Source organism: Octodon degus, unplaced genomic scaffold, assembly GCF_000260255.1.
Source record: "Octodon degus isolate 3935 unplaced genomic scaffold, OctDeg1.0 scaffold00011, whole genome shotgun sequence".
NCBI lineage: Eukaryota > Metazoa > Chordata > Mammalia > Rodentia > Octodontidae > Octodon > Octodon degus.
The window spans coordinates 9,970,533-9,976,749 of record NW_004524587.1 but is presented as its reverse complement, the minus strand read 5'-3'; the positions used below and the strand labels follow the sequence as shown (position 1 = coordinate 9,976,749).

At 40.2% G+C, this 6,217-nt stretch overlaps 1 pseudogene; it reads left to right on the top strand.

The window, feature by feature from the left end:
• The first annotated feature begins 3,692 nt into the window (after positions 1 to 3,692).
• Positions 3,693 to 4,894, top strand: LOC101577369 (annotated as a pseudogene).
• Positions 4,895 to 6,217: the final 1,323 nt, after the last annotated feature.

Here is a 6,217-nt window from a genome sequence, read left to right as displayed (position 1 = left end):
TGAGAATATTATGCTGGCAGCCTATGGGAGCGAAGGCCAGTCAGGAAACAAAAAGTTATGCCTCCCTGGATCCCGACAGAGAGAAGGGACATTTCAAGCAAAAATATCCAAAGCTTCTAGAGGAAAAAAGTGTTTATGATGGAGTCAGAGGAATTTTCAGATTGATAAGATCATGAGTCTTCCCCTCTCAGCCTGAGGGAACCCATGTTAACTGCCAATATAAGGAAAAAGCCTGTTAGACATTTGATAGAAACTCATGCAAACTTGCTGGTAGTTATTCAGCCAGTGGCCCCACTTACAAACTGGAGAATAGTTGGTGTTTTCCCTAGGTCTGGCAATTCATGTGCCCCCAATAGTAATAGAGTTGGTGAGACGTAAGAGTAGGCCAGTTCGTTTGAGACAATACACAGTGGCCATGAAAGATAAAAACAAGATTAAACCTCACATTTAAGAGATCTCTGCTAATGGACGTACAAAAAGTTCTAACTCATCTTTTTCATAATTATCCTGTTGTGATTATTTGACCCTTGCATGTTTCATTGTTTCTTCAGCTTTGTGTTCTCCAGATTCAAAGCTATATATCTACGCAAGATAAAAATGCCTGGTGTCTATTGAGGGCCTTTAGATAGAACCTCTGAAGAATATATCTGACTACCTGTCAAGAACTATAACCCCTTTCAGCCTGAAGAAGCCAGAGCGGCCATTGCCCATGCTTCCCTCATGGCAGTTCAGGTTACTTCTTCACAGGGGGGATTGTTGCAGGCAGCCAAATTAGATAGAAATATTATAGGCAGTTAGACAGGGTCAGGTCCTCAAGGAGACAAAATGGAAGATAAGGTGACTTTGCAACTTGGAAGAGAGAGACACTCCCATATGGGCCACACCTCAAGACCAAGACAAAAAGAGGAAACACAGCTACATACTTCCCTAGGGATGGGTATTAGAAATTGATATCCTCAGTAGGTATCAATCACCTTGAAAGAGCCCAAATGAGTCACTAATCCAACCCCCAACAGGAAGAGACCCTGTCCTGTATTCATGCCTGCTTGCCACATGGCTTGCTTCCCCATTTGGTTCTGGACTTAATCAATTTTACCTGAGCAATGGTGCTTGTAATTTCATTGGTTGACCATAGCTTTGTCCTACCTCATGCCCACCTAAGCGAGTTCTCATGTCCTCTCCATCACCTTAGACCCACCTCACCACATGGTTTTCCTTTATCTAAGTCCCTGGAAGAGCCAACTTCCCGGGGGACTACCCACTCGGGCCCCCCTCCTGTCTCTCTCTCTCAGACAGGAGCTTTCTTTCCCTCAATAAATATATTCTGCTCATAAAAAAAAAGAAGGATCACTACAAGTCCAATCTGTGTAGTGAGACCCTGTAGACCCTGTACCAAATACATTTAAAAAAATCATATTAATGACCCAACTACTAAATTAGGGCGAATTATTTTGCATATTTTTCTGTGTAAATAAAAATTGCATAACTTAAATTTTTAGACATGTAAAATAAATGCTTAAGACAAAGAAAAACAAAATAAAATATCAAAGGCAAATGTCCAAAGAGTTTTGCCACATGGCTGTGTTCTCAGATTCTACAAAGACTGAGTATGTGCAACCTCAAGGCTTGGCCTAATTGTCTCCTTCTGGTAAATAAATGTCCCAAAGCCAAGGCTAACGGTAATCACTTTGATTTTCATATCCCAGACATTGTTCTGATAAAGAAATCAATTCAGATGTTCTATTATTAGCAATGGATTATTAAGTGACCACAATCAGAGTGAAATTACTCTTATATCTTTATTTCCTGAAGGAATTTTTTCTGGCTTTGTCTAATAAATATGAATCAAGAAAATAGAAAATAAAATGTAATACAGCACATTCATAAACAGCAACAAAAGGCATAAAATGTCAAACATCAGTCTTAACTAGAAATATATAAAACCTGCAGACAACAAAACCATAAACATTTACTGAAAATTATAAAAGGAACCTTAAAAAATGGAAAGATCTTATCTACTCCTTTGATATTTTACAGATACTGAGTCTCCTCAACTTAGCCCATATGTTTTAATGAAATACCAATAAAATAGAATCCAATGAGCTAATTTTCACAATCATCTAAATAGAATTTTTTTTTGAGATAAGATCTTACTATGTAGTCCAGGTTGGTCTTGAACTCACAGTCCTCCTGCTTCAACATCCTAAATTTGGGATTACATTCATGTACCACCATGCCTGAGTAGGGAATTTTTTTTTAAAGAAATTGAGGGAAGATTATCTATATCAGAATTCTAAGTACATTATAAAGTTTTAATAATGGAAACAGTGTAATATTGACAAGAAAATAGAATAATAGAATACAGAGCCCAGAAACAGAGTATATATGAGATTATAATATTAAGATTGTATTTCAAATCAATAAATATAAAAAGTAACACAGATGCACATAATATATACCCTTTATATAATGTTCATAAATATGAATACCAAATGAATTAAAAAGCTAAACATAATGAATAACAAAATTATAAGATGCTCAGAAGCAAATATACGGAAAAAAAGTCTACCTTATGGTGGGGGGTTTCTTCTAAATATCAAAACAATTCCTAGAAATCAAAAATGAAATTTGTGCACAGGTTGGACATCATAAACACTGAGACAAAATGGTAGAAAATATTTGTAACAAGTTCAATTAAGAAAGCAATAATCAGAATCAAAATATCTAAGAAGACCCTAAATATCAACAATAAAAAAACCATTAAAATATGTAAGTCATAAAACCATAGAGTAATATAGAATAAAAACCTAAGATGGCCAGTAGATGTGAAAATTCTCCATCTTATCACTAATCAAACAAAATACAAATTGAAGCCCAGGAGATGGCCAGTAGACTGAACAGTATTTTAAAAATTAACAATTCTCAGGGCCAGCCAAATACATCAGTGGACTAAAGCACTTGCTTAAGCAGAGCACAGGAGCCGGGGTTCGATCCCTGGCATGCCATGCCATGCACACTGAGACAGCGATTGAGACTGGGCCTGATGGCGCATACCTGTAATCTCAGTACTTGGGAGGCTGAAAACAGGAGAATCACTACGAGTCCAACCTATGTAGTGAGACCCTGTATACCCTGTGGACCCTGTCCTAAATTCATAGAAAAAAGAAGAAAAAATTAACAGTTCTAATAATTAGCAAGGGCCCAAAGAAAATTGCCGTATTTCTACCCATGCATTAGCTGTCTCTTGTAACGTCCCCTTTGCTTCCATCAGTTTTGCTGCACTGGCCACCTTTCTTCCCTAGTCCATGCCAGCTCTGAACCGTCGGATTCCTTCACTTGCTGTTCCCTCTTCTGGGTCTTCTTCTTTCAGATAGTTCTATGGCTTGTCCCAGTACTTCCATCTTTTTTTGAAATTATCTTCTAAGCATACTAACTGTACCATCTAACATAAATATGCAACCTGCCCCATCACTCCTGAGATCTCTTAACCTACTTTAATTTCCTCCACCACGTTAGATAGTTGGTAGGTAACTACTGAGTTAACTTTGCTTGAATGAACAAAAATATGTCAATGATGCACAGGTAAACTGGCATGAATTTCAGGATTTTCACATTTAATTAAATACAAAAATAGACCAATGGCCCACAGTGTCTGATTCATTCTTAAGGAACTGAGAACTTAATCTTCCAAAATGTCAAAAAGACCATCTTATGCCCCACTTCCCATACCTGCTCCTGAAACACAAATGCCCAGCATACCAAGGTTTGTGGGATACAATCCATACAGTCATCTTGCCTACAACAGCTCCAGGCTAGGAGGGAATCCCAGCACCAACAGCCAGGTCACAGCATCCCCTGCCATTACAATTCCAAAATCCCCAAAGCCACCAGATAAGCCACTCATGCCCTGCATGAGGTACAGCAGAAAGGTCTAGGACAAAGTAAAGGCTTCCAACCCTGACCTAAAGCTGTGGGAGATTGGCAAGATCATTGGTGGCATGTGGCGAGATCTCACTGATGAAGAGAAACAAGAATATTTAAACGAATATGAGGCAGAAAAGATAGAGTACAATGAGTCCATGAAGGCCTATCACAACTGCCCCACGTATCTGGCTTACATCAATGTGAACAGCCACACAGAAGCCACGTTAGAAGAGGAGAGCTGGCAGAGACAGTCACACATGGAGAAAGGAGAGCCTTACATGAGCATCCAGCCTACGGAAGACCCAATGATTAAGATGATGGCTTTTCCATGAAGCACACGGCCACACCCTATTTCCAGAGAAACCATTGCCTCATCAGTGAAATCCTCAGCGAGAGCATGGTGCCAGACGTCTGGTCAGTTGTCACAACCGCTAGAATGCAGGTCCTCAAGCATCAGGTCCAGTCCCTCATGGTTCACCAGCGAAACCTGTAAGCCCAACTTCTTCAGATAGAGGAACGGCTCCAGAAGAAGAGAAAATTCCTTGAAAGCACAGATTCATTCAACAATGAACTCAGAAGGCTATGTGGGCTGAAGGTGGAGGTGGACACGGAGAAGATCACGGCGGAGATCGCCCAGGCCAAGAAACAGGCCCAAAAGAGGCAGGAGGAGGGTGAGAAGGAGGTGGTGGAACAGGCAGAGTGCGGCCAGGGCGGCCTAGGCCCTGAGGTGGAGCAAGCACCTGGCAGAGCTGAGGAGAAGGACGAGGAGAGCCTCCCGATGGAGACAGAGGAGTCACACCTGGAAGAGGCAATGGAGAGCTAGCAGAAGGGCGAGGAGGACACGTCCATGCCTGAGGACAAGGAGAGCGGCCATGAGGGCATCGACAGCAACACCGGCTCGGAGAGCAACAGTGCCACTGTGGAGGAGCCACCCTCAGACCCCATCCAGGAAGATGAGACAAAAGAATAAATGTTGCCTTATTTTATGTATCCTAAATACTTCTTTAGGGGAGGTTTATTTTTTGGTTTTGGTGCTGAGGACCGAACCCAGGGTTTCCAGCTTGCTAGGCAGGCATTCTACCACTGAGCCAAATCCCCATCTAGTATATACTTCTTTCTTTGAATGAAAAAAATAAATAAATAAAAATAAAAATAAAATAGTAAATTCCATTTTAATGGCAAAAAAGTAAATAAATAAGTATAAAAATAGATACAATATGGGTACTTTCTGACCCAGGAATTTCACTTCTATGCTTTTGTTCTGTTTTGTTTTGTTTTGTATTTTAGGGAAGGGTCTTCAGGGTGTTCAGGGTCTCACTACTAGATCGGACTCATAGCGATCCGCCTGTTCACAGCCTCCCAAGAGCTGAAATTACAGGTGCACACTACCATGCCCAGTCTCAATTGCCATCTCAGCGTGCCCCAGGGGCGGCGCCGGCATATACACCTGTTCTTAGTACATACATTTTGTTTACTATAAAGGTAACCAAAAATGTTTCCAATAACAGTTTTTAATAATAAAAGATAGCATAAAGATCTACAAAATGAGAAGTTAAATATATATTTATGAAACACAACACAATGCAGACATTATAAAGAACAGTGCCAGCCGGATAGCTCAGTGGATTAAAGCGATTGCTTAGGCAGACGCAGGGACTGTGGTTCAATCCCCTGCGTGCTGTGCCAGCCCTGCCCCCGGGGCGCACTGCGACAGAAACTGAGCCTGGGCATGGTGGCGCTCATCTGTAACCCCAGCACTTGGGAGTCTGAAAACGGGAGTATCACTATGAGTCCAATCTCTGTAGTAAGACCCTGTAGACCCTGCACTAAATACATAAGTAAATAAATATCTTATATGTACTCATGTGGAAAGATAACTGACATAATATTACATGAAAAAAAGCGAATCACCAAAAATACCCAAGATATAATCTTATTCTTGGAGAAAACATACTATGTGTATATATACATGCAAACTGCACATTTATATGCATTTGCATATGTGAACATATATATATATATATATATACAAATTTAAGGCATAAAAGATGCATATCAAAATGTTATTATTTATTTCTGTTGAACTCCTCAAGCAGGAGTTTGCCTGAGGGAAAGCTGGTATGCAAGTAGATTCTATAGATTTCCATTATTCTGTTTTACAATGAGAATATATTCATGTACTGAATTTTTAATTAAACAGAACGTCTCCAAGGTTATCCTCTCCAATGTCAGTCTCACTCATTTGTATCCTGAAATGCTCTCTTGGGTGGCAGTGAATGAGCTGAAGTAATGG